Source organism: Ambystoma mexicanum, chromosome 7q (genome assembly GCF_040938575.1).
Source record: "Ambystoma mexicanum isolate Mex_15411 chromosome 7q, UKY_AmexF1_1, whole genome shotgun sequence".
NCBI lineage: Eukaryota > Metazoa > Chordata > Amphibia > Caudata > Ambystomatidae > Ambystoma > Ambystoma mexicanum.
The window spans coordinates 490,657,200-490,670,105 of NC_090941.1; the positions used below are offsets into that span (position 1 = coordinate 490,657,200).

Genomic DNA, 12,906 nt, shown 5'->3' on the forward strand with positions numbered 1-12,906 from the left:
GCGGTCAGAGATTTCCAGATTACAACAGAGTGTAGGGAATTCAAAGATAACTCATAACGGATCGCAGTGATGGATACGTAGTTTGGGAGTCTTAAGACGCGCCTCCAGAATATTGCCTCGAGTTTATGCCAAATCTGTGCGTCCAAATTCCATCCGGCCTCAGCACCAAAAGCGATTGCTGGAATTACCTTTTGGACATAAAATATCAAAACTGGTGACAAACTAAATTTTCCATATTCACTGTTTATCTTGGCCCCTTGAATTGCAAACTGGTTCATCCGTGCAATCAAGTCTTGCCTCCAGTGATGTTCGTTGATGGAGTTATTAAACATGACGCCAAGATAGCGAATGGACTTCACTGTTGACAGGATGTTGTTCTCGATGGTCCATTTGAAGGCTTTGTCTTTCCGAGATGTTATGATGATTACTCAGCAGCCGTTGAAGACCGATCTGGGTACGATCAATTAAGACGAGGTCATCCGCATATGCTATGCATTTTATCGGAGTGTTGTTGATTTTTGGAGAAAAACACTGGACCTGGTTCAAGCAAGCTGAAACATCTGCAATAAAGAGCTTAAAGAGCTCAGCTGCCAAAGGGCAGCCTTGCTTCACACCCCTGTGTGTAGGAATTTTTGATGACAAGTCACCTTGGTTGTTTAGCCGTACTTGAATTGATGTACCAGAATGTAAGGCTTGTATCGGCTCCAATATGGATCTCGGACAATTCCAGATTTGTAGTTTTGTCCACAGCAGATCGCGATTGATCATATCAAAAGCTTGACGTAGATCAATAAAGGCAAGGAATAATTTTTTCCCTGTCTTCAAAGTTTCCAGCTTTAAGATAGTTAGGATGAGTAAATTGACTTCGACACCTACTCCCTTGGTGAATCCTGTTTGTCTAATGTCTAAAATCCCTGCGTTTGAAGCCCATGCTTCGAGTTTTTGACGTAGACACGAACCCAAGATTTTTCCAATAGTATCGAGTAGGGCAATCGGGCGATAATTGGTTGGAGTCGCTCGATTGCCCCGCTTGAATATTGGAACCACGATTGCCTCCAGTCATGAGTCAGGCATTAGCTTTGTAGTTTGTATCGTTTTTAACAAAGCTTCAATCAAGATGGCCCATTGCCGGGCATATTTTTTCAGCATGATGTTAGTAATCATGTCAGGACCTGCTGCAGGAGAATTCTTCAGAGTCTTGATAATTTTCTCTATTTCGAGAGCAGACATCGTCACCTCCCAAACGGCGCCGGAAAACTTTGTGTCTGGGTGGCATTCTTTTTTGGGCAACTGGTACACTTCAGAAAAGTGCTCTGCCCAAGTTGCACTGTTTATTTCGTTGGATATGTGCGCCGAGCATCGAGAGTTTCCAGCGTTTAAGATGTCCCATATCTGACAGGTGTTTTTGGTTACTAATGTTTTCATCATTGCTTCGGCCTTGTTTTGATCAATGATCATTTTGTGCGATTTCAACCAGTTGCGATACACCTGACGCCTTTGTTTAATTTCTTTTCTGAGTTTCTCGGCCATCGAGGAAGGTCTTAAGAGCCTTTTCAGCAGTCGTATGTCGGCTCTCATCTTTTTCTTTTGCGCAGAAATGATTGTGCTTGACACGTGTTTGTGAACCATTCCCATTGGTCTAACTGCGACGGTGGTGGATATCATATTGCTGACCAATGGCGCATAGTTGACATTTTGATCTGCATAAAGATTGTAAAGCTGATCACTCAGTGAATGAAGTTTTGGACCGTTTATTCGTAAACGATTGCCCCCTGCATTGACTGAGATAGGAATTTCATAATGTCCTTCAGGGAGTGCCCACTCCAGAGTGCACGAGAGGCGTAAGAGATCGTGATCACTATTACGCATTTTGTCAACATTCAAGTTAGTTAGCTTGTCCACCATAGTTTGAGACACCCAAAAGTAGTCCAGGATACTATGAGAAGTATCACGATGCCAGGTTGCAGATGGGGGATCGTCTCCTTTGACATTTCCATTCACCAAATGGCAATTTCGATTTTGTAGTGCCTTTGTCCATGCCTTACTTCGGCAGGACAGCTCGTGTTCGGCAAGGGGTAGGTATACTTGTCGAGTGGTATCAAAGCCAAACCAGGTGCAGTTCAAATCCCCACAGCAGATTATCGACAGGTTTCTGTGTTTTATAACAGCGTTGTCTATAAGGCTAGTAATGGCCTTCAGAAACATAGCAGTGCTAATTTTGTGCGGATTCCAGTATCCATTAATGATCAGAAGGTTATGCCGCTCTTCTATGAGGCCTTGAGTAGATTGCATATGAATCCCCTGAATAAAGAAATTTGGATTTGAGACTTCCAGGGTTTTCCATTGGTTAGTAACTTTGGTCATTATTAGTAGCCCAGAATAAGGGCGACCTTGTGGATTTTTTACGGCGGGGTTCAGATGAACTTCAAAGCCATCTCTCGTTGGAGCCTCAACAAGCCACGTTTCTTGTAAACAGATTATCACCACACGCTGGAGGTCAGCTTCAAAGATGTTGAAGAGATGTGTGAACCCTCTCGTGTTCCATGATAGGAACGCGCACCAAGGTTCACGACCAGTTGGTCATGGCTATTGTCTCTTATTGCGGGAGCAAGGTTTTTGATTGTCCCATGTTGACTTGCGGCTGTTCTGAAGATTTTGATTGTGTCTTAGTGAGATTTCCGCAAGTGACTGCCTTAGCTCCTTACAGCTTATGGAGGCGTCAGCCTTAGATGAGAGCGAAAAAGGACGAGTATTGGAACTCTTTGTGTGTACCAGAGGTTCAATCGAAATATCAAAACCAAAAGCCAATAACTCGTCAGAGGCACGCATCATAGTATTTCGAACAGAGGCAGAAGGAATGTGCAGAATGACCTGGTCAGCCGTGTGTTCTGTTGGATATTCGACAATCTTAATGTCAGCTGATTCGATTGTGCGTAGTGTTGGAATGCATTTGAGTAGTCTCATCACGTTTGCACAATTAAGATTGACATCATTATCATCGTCTTGAATATTTTGAAGACGTAATTTCCCAATTTGTGCAGTTGAAGAGGACGAGAGATTTTGGTGAGCTCTAGAAACATAATGCACCTTCTTACTTTTTTGATTTTTGGTACATTTAGGATTCCATCTTGATGAATGTTCAGTTACATGCACAAGATGATCACGTGCTCTGAGATTCGTTACCAGAACAAGGAGACGAAACCGCTGGCACGGACCTTCGATTTGTAGTGGGTTTAGACAGACCCTGAACATCAGATGGAAGAGAGTGTATGACATCATTTACACTCACATTGTGTCTCTCAAGTAGATCTTCCTGGTCGGAATAGGTAGAAAGATTGCAGAGATCTATTTCAGGGATACTCTCGAGGCTCTCGACTGTCTCACTTGCAGACTCAATTCTTCGTCTTTTAGTTGAGGGGTGGGCCGGTGCACAAGTTGGTCTTACACCTTTCGCAGAAATGGCAGAGGCTTTGGCCTCATCCTCTTCCGGTTTGGTTGTTCGTGTGAACAAACCCAACTTTGTCGGTGTAAGTTTCTAATGATTTTTTTTTTTACTTTCGATTTGTCGGTTGCAGCATGTGGACATTTGAGATTTGGCTTGCTGACGGCCCGTAAGCTCTCCACAGTTTTTAAAGTTTTGGCTGAAGGATCAGGAAGAGAAAGGGTTATTGATTTCGCAGCTCCCGCGAAAATGCCAAATGTGTTTGACGCACACTGCGAAATTGAGAACACAGAGTCCGGATTCTTATCTTTTGGAAGAATTGCTGCAGGCTGTTCCGCATCAGAAGCCGCTCCTTTTAAAGTCTTATATGGAGTATTAGTTTCCTTTCCAGTGTTGTCCTTGCTTGTTTTCAAATTTTGTTGGGGGTCATCGAGATGCAACTGACGACCTGTCGGAGTAGGAATCAGGATTGGATGATTAAGTTGCCCATTTCGAGACACACTCGAGGATGCCAAGAGAGTCTTTCCCGAGCTAGGATTTTGCCCGGCTGCTGAGTTTAGAAGATCGTTTGTCCCACTTTCTGTAGAAGACTCTGTTGTTAGGAGTTCTAGCATTTTAGCGGTTGATGGGTGTTGCAGTACTGAGTTTGAAAAGACAGCGTCGACATTATGCCGCATCCACTTGAGGGCTTCCAAGAGTCCTTCCGACAGGGTGTCGTTTTGACAGTGGTGACGTGCGGCTAGATCTGTCAGGCGTTCCTGCCACCGAGTCGTAAGATCGGCTTCTCTCGAGATATGATTTTTCAGAAAGTTGTTGAAATTTTCTGTTTTCGCCATTTTGTCGGATAGAACTGCAATTAGTGCTGTTTGATCTTTTAAGGCGTCATGAAGTAATTCGTAAAGTTTTGTGAAGGGAATCATCGCCATCGATGTCGCAGCAAGCACATTGTTGTACAGCTGCGTGGCAGCTGCAGCCGAGAGACTGGATTTCTGGGATGACGATGAGGAGCCATCGGCACAGGAGTGTGAACTCGAGGAAGTCTCCTCGTGCGATGATACTTGAGCGCTTGATTGGACTTTTTTCGGGTGATCAGACAAGTGTTTCTTCGAAAAGGAGGAACGGACTCGAGGAGTGCTTGTGGATGCCAAATTTGGTAATCGGGGACCTTCTGCCACACTTTTATTTAAGGACACATTATTGTTTATTGCAGGCTCTCCATCAGCAATACCAGGTAAGTGGCTGCTCAGATCAGCTCCATCGACATTTGTTGTCGAATGGTCTTGCCGAGGAAGGTTTCCCTGAGTGACCAAGTCAACTGATTCGATTGAATTGAGCTGTGACATTGGCCGAGAACAAGTTTGATGACGTTGGTTGTAGTAAGTCAGCAGCCTTTGTTTTGCAGAGGCATAGTCAGCATCTAGTTGTGCCAGCGGGCGCGCTTTACGTCCTTCAATACTTAGACTTGTACTATTTTTTCTGATGTTAACGTTTTTCCCTGCAATATGTGACTTATTGGACTTGAGAAGCAGCTCAATTTGAATTTCCTTGGAATGACCATTATTTTGTCCTTTAGAACTTGATGCAGAAGTATCACATTCTTGATGATTAGCAGGTATTAAGGGTTCGTTATCACTGTTCACTTCGGGTGCAAGTCTAAAAATGTTCTGAGGCCGTTTCCTTGACACTAAAGGCGTTAAATTCGGAGTAGAACATTCCATTGAAGTGTGGGTGCCAGGTGGGCCACATAGGTTGCTAGTGTTTGTTATGAAGTTTGAGTTTAAAGGTTCGTCATTTAGCAACCGGTGAGTTGGAGAGACCGATATTGCGGACATGTTGGTACAAATGGGTAATTTTTCGCTCTTGCCAGATGTTACGAGTCGACTGGAGGCAACAATTAGAGTGTCTGTGTGAAGCGTGCGATGTTCAGCCGGAATGTTTGCAATTGGGGGTTCGGCTTCAATCATTTCAACATCAGTCACGTCAAAGGGCGAGTAGAAGACTTCAGGACTATTTATCAAAGGGATTGTGAACGTTTTATTGTCTCGCAGCAGTGGGGTAGGAGGCTGTATGACTAGTGCAGCTGCTGTAGAGATTCCCTTGCAGCCAACGGGCTCGTTCTGCTTCATAGATTCACCAAGTGGTGAGGCTGCCGCCGGCGGGCGTTCAGGAGAACGGACAGAGGAGGAAGAGGGAATTGGGTTAATAGCCCAAGGCTGCTCTTCGCGAAGATCATGTGACTGTTGTTGGAGGTGAGTGGCGGATGCTTTGTTTGTAGTGTTTGCAATGATTTCATCGTCCGGTTTAGGAATGTCATTTGCTTCGACTGCTACCAAAAGCATATTTGCGGGCGTTGTTAAATTTGTGGCAGCAGGCTTGGGGTGCGTAGATGTAAGTGATACTATAGGAGATTTAGGCAACACATTTGCTTCCGCAGGGTCAGGGTGCCCGTCACCCCGCTCGCTTACCTTTGCCATTTGGGAGCCGGTCGCCGCTTTCATTGCTGTCCACGGATTCAACATCCGCCGATGCTGAAGCGTTTTCCTCCTGGTTTGTGGTCCTGAGTTCGCGGTCATCAAGGGCACCGCTCTCCGCTCGCCAGCTAAACAGCGAAACAGAATCACAGCCCTTCGCTCCACAGGGCTTACTCCTTTAGCATATACCAACGCAAATGATCTTAAAATTAATATTTAAAAAATGTGCTCCTTCGAACTTACCGCTTTGAACAAAAAAGGGAAGGCATAGCAGAAAATGTGTGTGGAAACTGGGTGGTGAAACACTCACACAAGTAGAGTCAATCATGTATTTGGGAATCCTAGTAAATCGCACCACAGAGGAAAATGAATGGTACAAAGTCCTAAGACAAAAACCAAATGACTGGCGAGTCAAGGACAAGCGATTGTAATGACATTTGGAAATTTCACAATGACCCCTCTCGTACTTTTTTACAAATAAAAAGTTCAATCAATTTTAACATATGGAGCAGAAATGCTCCTCAACCTGCGCTGGCAAATATGGGTGACCCTAGAAGGCCTCTTTTGGAGACGCGCCCTGAGATTACCAAATGGGCTTCCCATCTCGTCAATTAGATATGAACTGGGTTTACAATCGCTGGAGTCCATAACGCTGTGGAAAACACTCTCATTGTACAGAAAATGCATAATGATACCGCACCCATCAGCGCTTTAAACAATTAACCCAAGGAGCTTCGATTAAGAAACTGGAACAAGAAATGCAAAAGTTTGCTAGACCATATGGGAATCAAAGTCGCTACACTGGCACAGAATCCCAATAGAGTTAACAAAAAAAATCAAAGAACAAGACTGGATACACACCCAACAAGCAAGAGCTAAATATCTCTTCTCTATTCCATTTATTCATGAAAGACGTTCCATCAATTTTCTACCAAGTATCTCACGAAGTTCCCCTCAAAGCATTACCGTGAGCTATTTTAAGATTTAGACTTAATATATTACCAATGGGCGAAGTACTTCACAAACCGAGGAGAAGCACAAACAATAATCCATGGTGCCAATTCTGCGAGGGAAAAGAATTGATCGAATCACTTTATCATCTAATGGTGCAGTGCCCGAGTTCACAAACTGAGTTACACCTGGTACATTACATCAACCAAACTAGTTCGCTGACCTCACAGGAATGGTGGGACTTTTTTATATTAGAAGAAAATACGAGCATTATTCTTGCAGCGATTACATTCTTAAAATTACTGCTACTGAATCCTCGCTCCAACACAACTGATGCATCAACACAAAGATAAGATAACATGTACGTACATGTATATACAGACCTTGATTCATAAACAGGACAACAAGGATCTTCTGGAAGCAAATGATTCATCTAAAGGATTGTTGTGGGCAGAGGCGTTGCTAGGGGGTGGCTAAGGGGGCTATAGCCCCTGGTCTTTTGGTTGTAGCCCCGGATAGAATCTCAGGAGCTACAACCAAAAGGCTAGCTAGCCCCGAGTCCCGACAGTCCCGACATTAGCGTAGCCCCAGGTCTTGTCCAGACCTAGCAACACCCCTGGTTGTGGGATTCCTTGTAAAACTTTCATAGCTTCTTGGAAGCACAACCTGTCGGTCCTTCTTTTTTAAGGTTTATAATAAACCAAATGAAAAATAAAAATCATTTAAAATGTGTGCATGCAGTGGGAGCCAGTGAAGGTCGATGAGGGCCAGGATGAAGGGGTCAAATCTGTGTAGACCCTTGATGAGGCATGCAGCCGCATGTAGGACACTTCTCAGGGGCACAAGGGAGGACAACCGGAGGGCTTTCAAGGAATGCATTTCCCCCATCCAGGTGGGATAGGACCAGTGCTTGAACAGTGGATTTAAAGCTGCCCGAAGGGAGGAAGGGCTTGACTTTCCGCTGGAGGGAGAGCTGAGAACCAAGCTATCAGAGTGTTCTTAGCTATGTGTGTCTTGAAGGAGAAGTGTTTGTCGATGTGGAACCCAAGGAATTTGGCATTTGGCACAGGAGGTGAGCTTGGGGTTGAAGCCCTCAGAGTTCATGGTTGATGGCAAGGTCTGTATGTCTAGGTGTTCAGTGGTGTTGGTGAGGAGTAGGAATTCGGTCTTATAGGTGTTGAGCTTCAAGTATGCACTGGACATCAAAAGCATAGTTGCCTTTACTCCTAATCTAGGGCTTCATCTTCTTTGAACATGTTGAATTCCATGCCCGCTAAAGGCATGCTTATAGGTTTTTTTAAAGTCCTTATTTAGACACAATAGTAAAAGAAACCATGTAAACAGTTGGATCAGGTACATTACCAAATTATTTACTAAACCCTTGTGAGACGAGTTACAAATTACAATTGATCAGATAAGTTACTTATTTATGTGGTCAACAATGGAGTGCATTGTTTTAGGACGCAATATAGATAAACTGCTTGACAGGGTCAGTCGCTCCTCTCCATCCCTCCCTCCCCCGCAGTTCTAGGTAGGTCAACACAAATAATCAAACTTCACCCAACTAAGCCTCTGCCCGGCTAAACCCTCCTGAGATTCTCGAAGCATCAGGCAAAATAAACAATATAAGCATATAAAACCTATTACTACATGGCAACCTAAGAGTAGCAACGAGAAGAAAAACAAATGGATAGCGATATCCATTTCACACTCTCCTTACAGCCGGATGACTTGATTAAGGCAGTTCTAAGTAATTTGGGAACCCAAATGTCGCAGTCACAATGTCAATTCTCTGAGACATTCTGTGTCCGAAGGAGGATATGTGGATAAACAGTGCTTGAACACATTGCTTAGTAATCCGGTAAGCAACATTGAAAAATTGTAAGCATGTTCACTTAACTTTGCCAGTATCATAAAGGAGGTATTCAGCAGGAGATGGGTGGCTGGAATGTTCGTTATCGCAGCAAGTATTCCAGCTGCTGTATCCCAAAGAATGTGTAAGGTGAGAACAAGCCTGCAGCACATATATAAAATCCACTGAAGAGGTGAAAATGCCTAAAAAGTACAGTTCATAGTGATATCGAATACAAAAATGTCGAAAGTCATTTTTTCGAAAAAATATTGAAAAAAAAATTGAATTTCTTTTTCACTGTTTTTTATTCGAATTGGGGGGAGTTCCCCCAACCCCCCCTTTTTTTAAAACTTTTTTTTTTACTTGCGAAACCCCCCAAAAAATATAAATAAAAAAATAAAGAATTTGATTTTTTTTTTTTCCAACTTTTTTTTTTTAATTGTCTTTCGACATTTTCTTTTCAATATTATGACTGACCACCAAAAAGTACAATGTGTGGAATTTGGAGAACAATGTTAGGGTGTAATAAAGTCAGTTGAGGATGTTATATTGCATTAGGCAAAAACTAGAATTAAAAGATACCTCTTAGGTAAGGATACAGCAGTCACCCCACTGATAATCATCATGACATCCCAGAGGTCTGCGTCCCGTTTACCGCTGGCTTTCATAGGAGGGGCAGGAGAATTGAGCTGAATACAGTTGTAAAGTAATGAGATCAATCTCCTGCATCTCTTGTAATGGAAAAAAACATTGCAAACATGAGTGAGGCTGGATCATGGGTGAAAGACTGTCATTTACGACGCTCGGCAGTTCACATGCAATAGTAGTGCACTAAATGAATCACATTAGCCCCAATTTTAGTCAGCCAAAGAGAAAAAACTACCATTCTTGAACTTATCAAGGGTCAAAGTTTGTTCCTAGTCACACCTAGAATGCATAGACCTATCAAAGATAGGAGAATGGTCTGGGCAATTGCAGATACAAAACCTCTCAATTATAGGGAACCATAATCTGAAGACATTGGAGAATCCTAGCCCGGGCAATAACAACGGGTCCGGGAAAGCACAGTCAGTCGCCAGAGCCATGGCAACCGCATATTGAAGAATATCACAGGCGGAAGAACAGGCTGGGAAGGTGTGATGAATCTGATGCTTCCCCAAGAAAACCTGGTCTCGCACCCTTCTCATGTGGCCAAGGAAAGGCAGGCCCTTTCTGATCCTGACCCTGGGGGTGGTGTTCTGCGGGAGGATCAAATGAGGGGGGAAGCAGGTTAGGAGTAATGGGAAAACCCCCTTGATTAACTTCCCTCGAGACCCCAACCTCCTAATGGCTTATTGCAAAACGGAAGAAGTTAGAACAACACATTTTTACATTGGGGACTTCAAGTCCCATAATCCCTGAAGAACTGGGATGAAGAAGAGGACTAAAAGGGAACAGGGCTGCAGAGTGCAGCATGTTGGTGGGAATGACCCACACCTGAGATAGACTGAGAGACTTAAAAGGCCCCCTCGGGTGTGTGCTATTAGTGAGCAGGGGAGCATTGTAAGCACCAGAAGCAGAAACTGGAAGAGGGAGAAGACGCGGGGACCACTGTTGAGCTAAGAACAGTAGCCGGTCCTGTAAGGGTCTTTGCCTCCAAAAGCCTTATTTGGAGAGGCCGCGCAGCGGGAAGTGTGAGAGAGGGAAGCTTTCCCTCTGAAGACCTGTTTTGCAGAGGCTCTGCAGCAGGAAGCGAAGTATGGAAAGCTTTATTCTCCCCAAGGCTGGCTCTGGTGGCTGGTAAGCACCAGAGAGCCTCCGGAGCTAAGGAAGCTCTGTTTACAAGTGGTGTGGGTGGCAGAGGACCGAAAGCAGCAGAGTGCTGGGTTGCGAGGAGCCGCTGAAGCGAAGTACCTGTGAGCAGCAAGGGAATTGGATGGTACTCGAATCGTGAGCCCAGGTTTCGCTAAACCTGGGCCTCCTCAACTTGAGGGAGCGCTTTTCAATGATATGCCCTTCTACTGGATGTCAGAAACAGACAGAGGGGTAAATCAAATAAAAGAGCGGGGGAACATGCGCCCCGCCAGAAACCCAAGCTATAAGGGAAGAACAAACAGGTTAAACAAGGCGGGCAGTGGAAATGTACTTTATATCCCCTGATCTTCTCTTAGTAGTACCTTAATTAGCGTAGACAGGGCTTGGAGTATGGTTCCTATGGGAAATAACGTGATTTACCCCCTGATACTAGGTGAAGATACTAAATGAGACAAAAAGAGAGAAGACAAGCTTACCACTGTAGGAATAGGGATAGTCACTGAAATGGCCAATGAGTCAGGGACCAACGGCGAGGAGAAAATAAAAAAACAGGAAAGTTAGTAGGGTAGATACCCCGGGCAGCACAAGGGTCGCACCAGATCCGGCTTGGTGCACTGGTTCTGCAGAGCGTTCTGAGTGCACGCGATCTTGTAATGTAGTCCGGTAGTAAATATCCCTTTTTTTGTGGAGTCCAGAGGATAGTAAGGTTGGGTATGGAATGTTGATCAGCGTGGGTTGACAATAGAGGATATGGAGCGGATAACAGTATGTATATGCGTAGGAAGGTAAGGAGTACGTGAACCCCTATATGCTACTGAAATCAGGAAGTCTGTTTTTACATTAGAGCGGTACAATGAAGGCTTACCAGGTACCTGAATTAGAACTCAGGAATCCGTGAGGCAGTCCAAGGTCGGCAACGGCAAAGACCAACGAAGCAAAACGTAAGGCAGAGGAATCCAGGAGTCAGGCTGGAGTCGGCAAGGACCAAAGGAGCAAGGCGTAAGGCAAAGAAAGTCCAATTAGCAGTCTGAGTCAACAACAGCGGGACAGAACGGTAGACAACGTGAGGCAATAGAGAAGTCCAATAACAAAGCGCAAAGTGGTACCGGAGAGCTAATGATAAGGTAAGGAGATGTAAACGCTGCAAACAGAAGCAGCATTTATAAAGAGAATGCTGTATTTAAACACCCTTCCTGAGGCTGAGCTTGTGAAGCCGAGTAGTGGCCGAAGTCACATGACGCGCCACGTGATAAACAGTTCATGGAAGCGCCCTGGGAACAGACGCCTTGGTTCATTGCTATTGCAAACGCCACCGCTGCAAGAATAGTGCAGCCAGGCGTCGCGGTGGAAAGAAAGCATGTACACAGGCACGGGCACAAGAATTCCGGGTACCCCTGGATGTAACATTTATTGACAAAAAACAAAGTGATAAGTCGACTACCCCTACCTTTTAGTCCCTGAGAAACACCAGGCTAGGACCAAGCTAATCTAATATGATTAAAGATTAGTCATACCACAGCTATTATATATTGAAATGAAAGGTTCATTTATTTGGTGCATTTAGTGCAAAATATAAAAAGGGCTAAAAAAAGAAGTCCTATACACATAAAAACCAAAACTGTGCTATCCACTTACAATCTGTCTGGTGTATAGACACCATACCTTTCATGATGAATAGGGACAAATACAGACCGTTCCAAAATCATTCTTTAAAAAAACGGGAAAAACAGTATACAGTACTGTCAACACAAGAACATATTTTTGTACCCAATTTAAGGATCAGTGGCCTTGATCTCAGTAGCATTAATCCATCTAATTCAGGTTTGTGAGAGCAGGTGTTGGTTTGTTCTGTTCATATACCTTTTTAACCACCACTCTATTTTATTCCAATGTGTCCATATAGAGTATAGGATACATTAAACCCAAAATACCCTGCATTTTATTTTTGAATTGAGAGATAGGAAACAGATGGTACAAAATTCCTATTAACAAGTCAACATATGTTTCGGCCCTTTAAACTCATCCGGTACACTCTCTCAGTGCCGTTGGTTTTAATGTTGATGGCCGTCTTCAGGACAGAATATCAAGTATTTTCAGATAGGTAATTCATACTTTCCCATTGTTATGTTATGTTAATCGGATTTATAAGGCGCCAAAGCCCGCAGGCATCCATGCGCCGAAAGACGGAGGTAGCACGAGAAATCTGGAGATTTATCCTAGCTAAACAGGATTGTCTTCAACTGTTTGTGGAAGACAAGATGATCTTCTATCGTATGTATCCAAGGTGGTAGGGAGTTCCAGGCTTGTGCACCCTGAACATGGAAGGCCCGCCCTAGTCCATGGGATCTTTTTATCCGTGGCAGTGCCAACAGGGAGCCTTCCGTTGATCTTAAGCA

General features: G+C 44.1%; 1 protein-coding gene across 5 annotated transcripts in view; it reads left to right on the forward strand.

The window, feature by feature from the left end:
* Positions 1–12,906, forward strand: part of RCBTB1 (RCC1 and BTB domain containing protein 1) — a 765,714-nt gene that overhangs the window by 302,136 nt on the left and 450,672 nt on the right. The gene's annotated exons all lie outside the window — the stretch shown is intronic.